The sequence below is a fragment of the Pinus tabuliformis genome, chromosome 4_1, assembly GCF_031772625.1.
Source record: "Pinus tabuliformis cultivar Carrire ecotype Pingquan chromosome 4_1, CPIR1, whole genome shotgun sequence".
NCBI classification, from domain to species: Eukaryota; Viridiplantae; Streptophyta; class Pinopsida; order Pinales; family Pinaceae; genus Pinus; species Pinus tabuliformis.
In genome coordinates this window covers 568,126,682-568,139,141 of record NC_142303.1, presented here as the reverse complement: position 1 = coordinate 568,139,141, position 12,460 = coordinate 568,126,682, and positions in this window count along the sequence as shown.

Genomic DNA, 12,460 nt, shown 5'->3' with positions numbered 1-12,460 from the left:
GATCGAGTAGATCTTATCCCTATTGGATATTAAATGAACAAATAAATTAAAAAGAAATAAATTAATAAATTAATAACTAAATAAATAAATAAAAATAAATATATAAATTAAATAAAATAGATTATATATATATATATATATATATATATATATATATATATATATATATATATATATATATATAATCAAATAAATTAATTAATAAATTAAATTATTAAGAAGAAAATTATTACTATAACATTACTATGATTATAATATTATATTATTTATTACTATTAGTTATTAATTTTTGGTTTAATAACCAATGAGAAACATTATAATAATATTTTAATATAATAATACAAATCTGGCCGTTTTTGTATTTATTATAGCCGTTGTCACACCTAGCCATTTGGGTAGCCATGATCTGACTTTTCAACTTGTCCTGATGATGAACCACACTGGTTGGTTTGAAATGCGTCGACAAATGTTTTTTACTTGTGATTTATGCTGAAACCCTTCTTAAAACATTTTTTTATATTTACTCCATAAGTCACCTTATACTTACGAACACGCAAAGGTGTAAATAAATAAAAATATAAATAAAGTGGAGGTATGGTAAATAAATAAAACCTCTTTTTATACTTGCTCCAAAGGTATGGTAAATAAATAAAAATATAAATAAACTAGATGTATGGTAAATAAATAAAACCTCTTTTTATATTTAGTCCATAACCCTTTTTCTATTTAAGAAGACTCAAAAAAGAGGTTTTATTTAATTGAATCCTATCAACAAATACCATATTTATAAAAGAGGTATGGTAAATTAATAAAAATATAAATAAACGAGAGGGATGGTCAATAAATAAAATAATTTTTTATATTTACTCCATAAGTCACCTTAAATTTACGAACACTCAAAAATTGCTTATATTTAGGTGAAGCATATGGCTAAATAATATGGGCCAAATAACATGGGCCGAATTATTATTAATACCATGCAAAAAAATATTATTAACCCTAATATTAGTATTAATAAAAATAAAGATTGCACATGGTATTGACCCAAAGGGGGGAATTAAACCAACATAGATCCATCTTTACTCTAGATCTACTGAGCTCCCAAAGGGATCAAATATCGTGATATGCAAACTAGCATAGAGCGAAAAAATAATTGATCCCTCTTCGGGCTTGGTAGATGAAGAGTAAAAATGGATCTTATAATTTAATGTCAGTTAAACATTCTAACTTGGTTAAAATAAGAAAATAAAATAAAAATCAATTATTAATTTTATTAGTTTTTATAAATTAGTAATAGTAGTTTTTAAGCTCCAGGTTTATGATAACCCATGGTATTGACCCATGATAATACCATGGTATTCATGTGAGCATAAACTATTTAAAGGGGAAATTCTATCAGATTAGATCCATCTTAATTCAGGGTTTACCAAGTGCGGGATAAATATATTTCATCCCTCTAAGAGTGGTAGATGTGGAGTTAAGATGGATATAGGTTGGTTTTTATGATAATGAAGATATTAAATAGACTTAGGAAATTATATTGGAAAAAACATCTTAAGGTGAATGGTTAAAGATACATTTAGTCACTTCACAAAATTTAGTAAAAAATACCAATATCTCCATTAATATTGGTTTTTATCATTTAAAAAAAATTCAAAACAGTGAAATCTTATCACTCTTTCTGCATCACCCTCGCAGAAGAGAGATATTCAATGCCCAAATTTCCCACCATTTTTCAAACGTTCTCAATATGATATCTTCATGAAAAATTTAAGGTATTGATGTTTGATTAGTTTGAAAAATATGTTGGTTTGTACAACCTTTCATCTTCTATGTTATTCTTAGCTTGTCATAATGATCTGTAGGGGTTGGGCCACTACACCTTATTGTCCTAAAAGGCTGATATTGTGCACCAAAAAGGAAATTAATCCACACGTTACAACGTTGTTAAAAAATGCAAGACGTATGAAGGTAGTGGCTTATGATAATAAGAAATTTAGATTGGGATAGACGTAATTAAATTTTTATTGTTTAATTGAATATTTCCAATTAAAATAATAATAAATCAACATTTATATATTTATATATTGATTAGGAGGCCTCTGACAACGGTCACTTATTTCCATTAGATCTCCTTCAGGACTTTGGGATACCTACTACTTTCTTATATTATATAGTTGGGGCTTGCTACTTGTTGGCATGTTCGGGTAGACAAACTTGATGTGTTTTTTTTATCTCGCAGTTGGAGTCTATGTAATAAGAAAGAAATTTGATTGCTTGACAAAAGTGGTAGCTTGACAAAAGTGGTAGAGAAAATATTAATCTCTCCTACCTTCACAGAACTGGTGATCAAGATCAACACCTACAAGAACTTTGTTGTGGAATATTATCAAAACTAATAAAGGATATGAAAGAGCGTACAGTAAGAACCTTGACAAACACGGCCACAAAAACTTGAAACATTGTTTGTAGGAAGAGAAAATTATGTTTCTTTTTTCCAAACATGTATGTTAGTATATTACAGTTTAATGAATGTGTTTTCCTCTTATCATATATGGTTTCATACTTTAATAAAACATTCACCAATACTTCACAATGTTTTATTATTCAGCGAAATATTTTCCAAGATCTTACAAGATTTTATAATTCAGTGAAAGATTCGCCATGACTTTACAAGATAATATAATATGGTGAGATATTCGCCAAAAAAGTTATATATACATATTATATTATTGATATTTTTCCCATGTATCATGGGGATTCACCCATTTATTATACATATAAATTTAGGGTGGTTCTTAAAATTTTCCCTGAGCCTAACTATTAGAAACCCTTCATGTACTTTACTGATTTATTCCTGCCTACTTTTTATGTTACTTAACAAGTTATTTACCATGTAAGTACTGGAAATAAATACAAGTACATGCTCAACACATTAAATTTCATCAACTAAAGGAAACAAAACAAGCACACAAGTGACACTGTTGTTTTTGGACCAATGTCCCCGGAATAACCCAATGAAGGAAAACCGGTGCAACTATCTACGGGTTTTAATTATTAAGAAGTTTTATAATACAATCTGGGTGCCAAAATTGGTTCACCCAACTGAGAATAATCTCGACAATAGTATCTCTCAGTCGGAGATAGATGTTCCGGCTGAAACCCCAGATAAACACTCCGACAACTCCCAACTCCAATCTGCCCCACGAAAACCCCAATGTCAGCCTCTAGGGATTGCGTCAGCCCTTTCTAGCCCAGCGTCTACCCAACTTCATCCTAGGTTGCCCTGCGTCAACCACTGGAGGCATTGTATCATCCCTTAGAGCCTTTGTGTAATGTCCTACGGCTAGCGAGTTGCCGGGGCACGCCCACCGAACGGACGAACTAGTGAACGAGTCAGAAACACGACCGAACGGATTAGGCACTTGTGCGGACGAAGGTGCGGCTGTGTTGGTTTATACGCGGGCAGGCTAGGCGAGCCACTTACGGGCCGACTGAACGAAGTTGTAAGAAGGGCGAACGATGGTGGGGCGGTCCTGCGAGCTGGGCTGGCCGACCACATATTGGACGAGTTTCTACAACTGAAGGCAAGTTGGCAAGGCAGGATGAACGACTTGGTCGGGTTGCACGACTCACCCACCCACAATATACATACATGGTGCGAGTTGGGAGTTAAAAAAAAGCAATTCAACTTAGCTCATCAAAGTAGCTCATGGAGACGTGCGAAGTAACTGTAGTGGAGGTGCAGGAACCACAAGTGGATGTGCCTGCTCATCGGGCAAGATGGACATGGTGTGCACGCGACTTGGTGAACTGGTGGCATGGGTGGAGGGCTGCACGAAGGCGCCTGCTCGTCGGTTGAAGAACACGGGTGGAGGGCTGCACGAAGGCGCCTGCCCGTCAGTTGAAGAACACGGGTGGAGGGCTACATGAAGGCGCCCATGCATCGGTTGAAGAACTCAGGTGGAGGGCTGCACAAAAGCGCTCGCTCATCGGTTGAACAACTTGGGTGGAGGGCTGCACGAAGGCGCTCGCCTGACGGTGAAACAAACTCGGGTGAGGAGTTGGCTGGAGGGCCGCACGAAGGTGCGCCCGCTCGACTCGTGCAAGGAGTTTGGGTGTGAAGTGTGGATTGTGTAGGAGTGACCACTATGCAAGGCGTGCACGAGGTGGGTGCCTGTTGGCAAACGACACAGGTAAAAACGTCGGTGGAGCATTTGATCCATGTCACTTGTATTTTCATAAAATCATAATAAAACATTATTATTGCATATGATGGTGTCCTCTCTGCTGTGTTGATGTTTATGGTTAAATGTTTATGATGTTAATGGATTCTGCACATTAATATTGTTAATGAAAGATGTTGAATGTTAGGCGTAGTTTGCAAAATAACTTAACAATGGAACATGTTAGCTACTTAGGTGGTGCCGCACGGTTGACAATTAACGAAAAAAGAATTGGGGGCATGACATATGGTATCAGAGCTACTTGCAGAGAACAAACATGTATGTAGGGAAAAGTTATGGAGAAATCGTGGATTAACAGTCTGGGTTTCGTGGACTTGATGGTTCATGGCAAGACCATTCAAGCTCTGGTGGACACAGGGGCCACTCATAACTTCATGAAAACATGGTTGGAAAAATAGGTTGGACTGGTGATCTTCCCATCGAATGTGGAAGTCAAGGTGGTGAACTCTAGAGCTAAAGTGGCGAGTTTGGCACATGAAGTGCCTGTGCAGATAAAAGACTGGAAGGGTCAATTGGACTTCACAGTGATGGAGATGAATGACTTCAATATGATATTGGGACAAGATTTCTTGAAGGGCAACAAGGAAATTGTTGTCCCCTTCTGTGATGAGGTGTTGCTGGTTGGACAATCACAGACTTGGACTTTGCCCACTCATCGGCAAAGGCAGGAAGTTAAGGTGCAGCATGTTTCTGCACTAAGTTTGGAGAAGGCTATGAAGGAGTGAGATATGGAGACATATGTGGTGATGTTCAAGGGAGTCAAAGGTGATGGAGTGGGGATGCCTGTTCCAGCCGAGATTTTTGAGGTACTGTCCAAATATGTAGATTTGATGCCTGATGAGCTACCAAAGAAGCTTCCGCCAAGGTGTGCAATGGACCATAGCATAGAGCTTGAGCCAAGGAAGCAACCTCCAGCTAAAGCACCTTATCGGTTGTCAAGACCTGAGTTGGAAGAGTTGAAACGACAGTTAAAGGAGTTAACTGATGTAGGTTTCATCAGACCTTTAAGGTCCCCCTATGGAGCTCCGGTATTGTTCCAGCGGAAGAAGGGTTCGAATAAGCTACGGATGTGTTGTGATTACCATGCAATGAATAAGCAGATGGTAAGAAACAGGTATCCTTTGGCATTGGCTGTTGATTTCTTTGACAAGCTTGCGAAAGACAGAGTGTTTTCCAAGCTGGACTTGAGGCATGGGTATTATCAAGTGCGGATAGCTGAAGGAGACGACAAGAAGACAACGATAGTAACAAGGTATGGTAGCTTTGAATTCCTTGTCATGCCATTCAGGTTGTGCAATGCTCCTGCTACGTTTTGCACTTTGATGAATGATGTTCTACGTCCATACTTGCATTCGTTCATAGTAGTATAATTGGACGATATAGTGGTGTATAGTGACAACATGGAGGATCATTAGAAGCTCTTGGCGATGGTGTTCGAGGCACTAAAGGCAAATCAATTGTACTTGAAGAAGTCTAAGTGTGTGTTTGCTCAGACCGAGATTCTGTTCCTTGGACATATAGTGGGTCAAGGGTACATATGAATGGAGCAGAGTAGAGTGAAGGCGATAATGTCCATGATATGAGGGTGTTTTTGGGCATGACCAACTACCAACGGAAGTTTGTGGAGGGGTACTCCAAGGTAACAACACCACTGAAAGAGCTATTGAAGAAAGACAAGAGATGGAGTTGGATGGACAAATGTCAGGTGGCATTTGATGACTTGAAGAAGAGGTTGATTACAACATCGATACTGAAGTTGCCGAACTTCAAGTGACTGTTTGAGGTACACAGATGCTTCAGATTTTGCCATAGGAGGGGTTCTTATGCAGTTTGGGCATCTAGTGGCATACGAGTCGGAAGTTGCAGGATAGAGAACGGAGGTATCTGGTCCATGAGAATGAGATGACTACAATCATTCATTGTCTTCATGTGTGGAGGCATTACTTGATTGGGTATCCATTTGTTGTCAAGCGAACAACGTTGCAGCAACTTATTTTGCATCACAACCGAAGCTTTTTGCAAAACAAGCTCGTTGGCAGGACTTCTTGGCAGAATTCAACATGACTATTGAGTATAGACCAGGGAGACACAATGCGGTAGAAGATGCCCTTAACAGGAAGGGACAACTTGCAGCATTGGAAGGTGAAGACCGGGCAGAAAGGAGTAGGAGTCGAGTTCAGATGTCAGAAGAGATGCAAAATAAGCTCAAGGAAAGTGTTGAGACTGATACTCAGGCGTAGAATATAGTGAAGCAGATAAAGGAGGGAAGACACGAAAGTTCTTTCTATGAGATGGATTCTTGTTCTTTGGAAATCGACTCTATGTTCGAAAGTCATCTGGGCTCAGGAGGCACCTTTTGAAGGAGTGCCACGACTCACCATGGGCTGACCACCTAGGGAAACATTGTTCTTTGGCATTGTTGGAGAGAGGATTCTTTTGGGAGAAGATGCGGGAGGATGTAGAGGAGTATGTACATACGTGCATCATTTGTCAGCAGGACAAATCGGATACTCAGAGGCAAGGAGGTCTGTTGCAGCCTTTATTGATTCCTGAGAGACCATGGATGAGTGTCTTGATGGACTTCATTACTTGGTTACCACAGGTACAGGGGTATAATGGGATAATGGTCGTGGTTGATCATTTTTCCAAGTATGTTGTCCTTCTTCCAACAAGTATTCCATGTGGAGCCGAGTGGACTGCGGAGTTTTTCTTCAACAACATAGTGAAGTATTGGGGGATGCCATTAAGCATCGTGTCGGATCGAGATCCACGATTTACATGTAGATTTTGAACCACATTGTTCAAGTTAGTTAGGACAGATTTGTTGATGAGTTCGAGTTACCATCTGCAAACAGATGGACAGATTGAGAGGATCAACGCATTGCTGGAGGATTACTTGAGACATTATGTGACGGCTGATCAGAAGAATTGGCCCAAACTCTTGGACATTGCTCAGTTTAGCTACAATATTCAAAAGAGTTCTGTGACGGGGTACAGTCCATTTGAGTTGGTGAATGGACAGATGCCAGTCACACCGCATACCGTAGCGACAAGAGGTTTGTTGAGGAGTCCTCATGTGAAGAAGTTCATGAAGGCTTGGGATGAGACCTTGGAGTTGGCATGGTTGCACTTGCACAAAGCTACAAGGAGAATGAAGAAATGGGTAGATAAGGGAAGACGGGATGTACACTTAAGTGTGGGAGATATGGTGTTTCTCAGGATTACCGGAGATCAGTTTCAGCCACTTAAGGGGACTGTGAGAAAACTGACGAGGAAATATGAGGGACCATTCCAGGTAAAGAAGGGAGTGGGGGAAGTTGGTTACGATATGGAGCTTCCATGCCATATGGACATGAAGCATCCAGTTTTTCACATGAGTCAGTTGAAGAGATGCAGACTTGATGCTGATCATCCAGAGAGAGTGGAACTACCAAGGGGACCAGCCATGATCGTGGACAAGCCTCACTTAAATATGGACAAAATTCTGAGTGTTCAATCTACAAGGCTTGGCTACCACATGAGGCGGGAATTTCTTGTTAGATGGAAGAATGCATCGGAGGAGGATAGCTTGGAAACGGAGGACTCACTTTTGAGATGGAAGCGAAAGATTGCGAAGTATGATAGGAAGCTACAGAGGAGATCCGGATTGCCAGGGACGACAATGCTTTCAGGTGGGGGAGAATGTAATGCCTTGCGGCTAGCGAGTCGCCCAGGCGTGCCCATCGAATGGATGAACTAGTGAACGAGTCAGAAACACGACTGAATGGACGAGGCACTTATGTGGACGAAGGTGTGGTTGTGTTAGTTTATACGCGGGCAGGCTAGGCGAGCCACCTGCAGGCCGACCGAACGAAGTTGTAAGATGGGCGAATGATGGTGGGGTGGTCCCGCGAGCTAGGCGGGCCGACCAAATATTGGACAAGTTTTTACAACCGAAGGCAAGTCAGCCGGGCAGGATGAACGAGTCGGCCGAGTGGCACGACTCACCCACCCACCATATACATACATGGTGGGAGTTGGGAGTTAAAAAAAGCAATTCAACTTCACTCATCGAAGTAGCTCGTGGAGAAGTGTGAAGTAACCGTAGTGGAGGCGCAAGAACCATAGGTGGACGCGCCCGCTCGTAGGGTAAGACGGACATGGCATGCACGACACTTGGTGAATGGGTGGCACGGGTGGAGGGCTACACGAAGGCGCCCGCCTGTCGGTTGAAGAACATGGGTGGAGGGCTGCACGAAGGCGCCCGCCCGTCAGTTGAAGAACACGAGTGGAGGGTTGCATGAAGGTGCCCACCCATCGGTTGAAGAACTCGGGTGGAGGGCTGCATGAAGGTGCCCACTTGTCGGTTGAATGACTCAGGTGGAGGGCTGCAAGAAGGCACCCGCTCGACGGTGAAGTGACTCGGGTGGAGGGCTGCACGAAGGCGCCCGCCCAACGGTGAAACGAACTCTGGTGAGGAGTTGGGTGGAGGGCCGCACAAAGGCGCACCCGCTTGACTTGTGCAAGGAGTTTGGGTGTGAAGTGTAGATTGTGTAGGAGCGACCATTGTGCAAGTCGTGCACAAGGTGGGCGCTCGTTGGCAAAAGACACGGGTAAAAATTTCGGTGGAGCATTTGCTCCCGGTCACTTGTATTTTCATAAAATCATAATAAAACATTATTATTGCATATGATGGTGTCCTCTCTGCTGTGTTGATTTTTGTGGTTAAATTTTATGATGCTAATGGATTCCGCACATTAATATTGTTAATGAGAGATGATGAATGTTAGGCGTAGTTCACAAAGTAACTTAACAATGGAACATGTTAGCTACTTAGGTGGTGTGACACTTTGCATCACCTACGCTAGCTCTCTAAGGCACTACGCAACTATTGGCTGCCTCTGCGTGAGCCCTGACTGGCTCTGTGTGAACCTCTGGCTCGCTCTACGTCCCTCTCTTTCGGCATCTGCACTGATCCTCCTGGTACTATCTCTACCTTTCTTCTTCTGTATTCACTGCCCCTCAACTGCAACTCTGATTACTCTTTCGACTTCCTCAGCAAACCCTGACCCAGAAAAATCAAAATCTTGATCAACCTGATGTCTTCTCCGAGTGACCCTCAAGCCTCCTCTTATACTTTTCTCGTTGAAAATTCAACGGCCAAGATTAAGTCCCTAATCAATGACTAAGATTAACTCTAGCTTGACCCATGACTTTTGGACCCTTCTAACACAGTTTTATATTAATTCACATTAATATTTTATTTTCCCTTTAGACTTAGAGACTCCATTAAAAATATTAATTATTTTAATATCTCTTAAATTGTTTAGAATCTGCCCAAACCATTTCTGGGTATTGTAGATCTCATGTGTCTTAGCCCCTCCACTAAATTTTGAGGCTAGAGAACATGCGATGCTACCCAAAATCAACAAACTTTTCCTTTAAACTACCTTATAGGGTGTGGTGAGATGACACAAAGAGGAATGATTGAATCTACAAAAATTAGAGGCTGAGGGATAATGCTATAATTATTTATTTTACCTCAGGCCCTCCTTCTAGCGCCATTTCATTGACGCAGCCTTTTGGACCATTTGTCAACAAAGGGGATGTGACCAAAACTAAAGTTCTTTACAAAACCTAAGTTGTTTGAATAACCACTCCCGATGGGTTTAAAGGCTCTATTCACCTATAACTCTCTTCCTCTTGCAAAGAAGATATTGCGGGGAATATCCTATCGTTATCCTAAAATTATATATACATGAACTAGAGTTGATGTTTTATGTTAATTATGTAGACAATAGATTAAACTTAATTATATATAATGTATTAAAGTATTTTTGTTAATAACTAAATATAGAATGCACAACATTATACAAAAATATACAAAACCCAATTTACATATACATACAAAAGGAAACAACTAGAAACTAATGTAATTGGGACAAATATAAAATAATGTTTTGTATTTTATTCATGTATTTTGTGGATTTTAATGCAGACTAAATGACTAATTTAAATTATAAATGCAATTATAATTTAGAAGCTAGTTAACTTTTAATATGATATTTTGTAAAAGACAGAGAAACCACAAATCGTTCCAATCCTCTAACATTCAAACAAACACATAATAGTCTTGACTTTCCTTCATATTTCACATCAAGAATCAAATGCAATGAAAATATACACATAATTACCTCATAGTAACTTACTTAAGGCAAAATCAAATTAATATAACAATTCCTATGGAACAACAAACCTCTCAACACTTAAACCCTAAAATTATTGAGCAAGTAAGTGGAAAAAGACTTATATATGTGTGTGTATAAATCATTACAGTCCTATTATTAGTCCAATTGATATGTAAACAAAATACTCCAACGATCTAAATTTCTAGAATGCGTTCATAGAAAATCAAACTTAAGTAATTTACAGATCAAAATTATCCTTTAAGACACCAATATTGAAAGGTTATTTCAATCATAAATATGTGTAATCAGAACTAATACAACAAAGGAAAGATGCAGTTAAATCATTGCTTATTCACAGATCACATCCATGCAAATAACAATGTTCGTTCTTGAGATCTTCCCAAAACAAGTTTATAAGAAATCCAAAAAACTCTTTCAAAAGAAACTATGGACTTGAAACATGATATATAATTAAGTTTGAATCTACTAAAATCGTTCAAGCACAATCACACTTATAGTAAATAGAGTTAATGTCATAAGTTCCATGGTAATCAAAATTTTATGAGCATCCTTCCCTCTTCTTACATGCTGCCCTCTAGTGCATGTGCACCCCCCCCTCCTTTGCAAAATATTTTTTGTCCTTTTATAACCTTTAAACGACTCTCTAATTTCCTAATCAAAATTCAGATCTAGGTAATAATATATTGTATTTAAATATAGAACTTTCCCTTTTATCCGATGTGAAACTTATCTTTGTTCTGTATATGGTAATCCTTCCTTCACTGGAGACATTTGAAAATGTAATTCCGACCTCGTCTTATCCATTACGATCTTATTTCCACATGGAATCCATTCGAACCTTCGTGATATCGTTCTTGCCTCTTCCAGTGAATATTTTGCAAACATAAACATAGATAAAATTAATTTTCATTATCAGTTTCATAACAAAATCTGCTAGCAAAAAATTTCACACTTAATGTTGATTATGATTTGGAGAGTCCAATTTTGGAGTCCTTCAATCAAATGTATTATGGGGTCACTCCTCTTTGCATTCTAGAAGTTCCTCTCAGTAGCAGCGAATAAGCCTACAAGCAGTAGCTTGTGGGCCATTGATGTAATCAAGTTGAATCTTGTAATAAAAAGAATACTTTTTCCTTATGTATATGTTTTTCATATGTTTGATGATGATTATGTTATGTTTTATATGATTGAGTTGTGTTGCTAATCCATGAATAATTTCTAAAGTGATTGAAAAGTATAATTTGTGAAGAATTGTATAATTTGGTCACACTATTGATTCATTCCCCCTCTCAATAGTGTTCTGGTTTCCATTGTTTCTAACAATTGGTACTAGAGTTAGTGTCCTTTAGAATCAATTTAATAGTTGGGAGGAAGATCAAGGATTATGGATAACTAGGACTAGATTATCTCAGATGGAGTTCCATTTTTAAATGGATGAAATTATAAAAATTGGAATGGAAGGATGAGAATCTACCTACAAGCTCTTGATTTAGATGTATTGATATTTGTGGAGAATGGAGTAATAGATTATAAGCTTGATAAACAAACTAGGAAGGAAATCATGAGAGGGTTGTCCAAGTCAGATGTTGAAAAAATAATATGTTTTAACACTACCAAGGAGATATGGGATAAATTTTATTCCATCTATGATATAGACATGCAAGCTACATGTGATGTCAAGAGGATTTCCCTAGAGGATGGAGCAATCAAAGTTTCAAATAGCATTACATTAGGTTTTAATACTAACAACAAATCTAGTGACCACACATGGAAATATTTTATTTATAACTCAAAGTGAGTGAAATGTTTTTACATATTAGTTTGTAATATCAACAAAAAATGGAGTGACCATATTGAGATTGGGATTATTGATATTATAATAGGATTTTTATTAAAACTAAATAAACAAACATTATTTTTCTATTTGTAATATTTTATTTTTATTTTAAGAGGAAAATCCATGTTGAGCACAACCGAACTCACAAATTGTACTTGCTCCTACTCTAGATTTGTAACAACACTCAA